The sequence below is a fragment of the Tiliqua scincoides genome, chromosome 1 (genome assembly GCF_035046505.1).
Source record: "Tiliqua scincoides isolate rTilSci1 chromosome 1, rTilSci1.hap2, whole genome shotgun sequence".
Taxonomy (NCBI): Eukaryota; Metazoa; Chordata; class Lepidosauria; order Squamata; family Scincidae; genus Tiliqua; species Tiliqua scincoides.
Window position 1 is genome coordinate 142,239,937 of NC_089821.1, and position 1,024 is coordinate 142,240,960.

Consider the following 1,024-nt stretch of genomic DNA (forward strand, 5'->3'; position numbering starts at 1 on the left):
TCTCTCTCTCACACACACACACCCCTTCATGGTTAATTCCTTTGCCATCATATGCAGGAATATGGATATTAGGAAGTAGTTCAGTGGCCAAGCACATGTTTGGCATACAGAAAGTTCTAGGTTTTCTTCTCTAAATCTGGCTAGAAAATGCTTCCACCTAAAACCCTGGAGAACCACCACCACTCATAAGTAAGCTAGAAAATGGTTGGCAACCTTCGGTCTAGAAAGACTATGGTATAAGCCTACAGCACCCAGTATTCCCTGGTGGTCTCCCATCCAAGTACTAACCAGGCCTGACTCTGCTTAGCTTCCAAGATCAGACGAGATTGGGCATGTGCAGGGTAACAGTTGCTGCAAGTAAGCTAGAATATTACATAGTATTGATAATGCCAGATGCAACTCAGCATATGGTAGCTTCGTATGTGACCTTGAGAGTGGGGCTAATGGTTGGGTTTTCTCACCTGATTGGCACCTTCTCTCTTGACAAGGGAAGCACTTCTGTTGCTGTCCTGGTTGGTGCAGGAGGGGGGGGGGGTCAATGGCCGATTCTGTTTAAAGGAACAACTATTTTAAAAAAATTGTGAAACAATGGCAACTTCAAATCACAAGCATCCAAATTTTAAAACAATTTATGCTCATGGATATAAGGGAGGTTGTTTGAGGATCAGTTTCAGTGTAACAGCAGGTTTAATCATTATGGGAGGGGGAGAATCCTTGAGACACAATAATTAGATTATATGAGTGTAGAACATCAAGGGGAATTCAGTTGTCTTGATGCCATACAAGGCAAGGTTATTGAAAAATCTCAGTGAAGAAAGCTGTAAGCATGACTGTGCTGGATTGACAATCCTTCTTGGCAGCTCCAGTGCGTGTTACTGCCAATTGTTAGACATTCCCAATCACAAATTTTAGAGAGAGAAAACAAATTCAGTGAATTATTGGGGTTATAGTGACCAGAAGCTGCTGCAAAAGCTATTTGTTACAGAAAAAAATTCAAGGGGGTTGTTTTTTGCGTTCTGAAATG

General features: G+C 41.9%; 1 pseudogene; it reads right to left on the bottom strand.

Annotated features, from left to right (window-relative positions):
• Nucleotides 1–239: 239 nt before the first annotated feature.
• On the bottom strand, nt 240–359 carry LOC136637188 (5S ribosomal RNA; annotated as a pseudogene).
• Nucleotides 360–1,024: the final 665 nt, after the last annotated feature.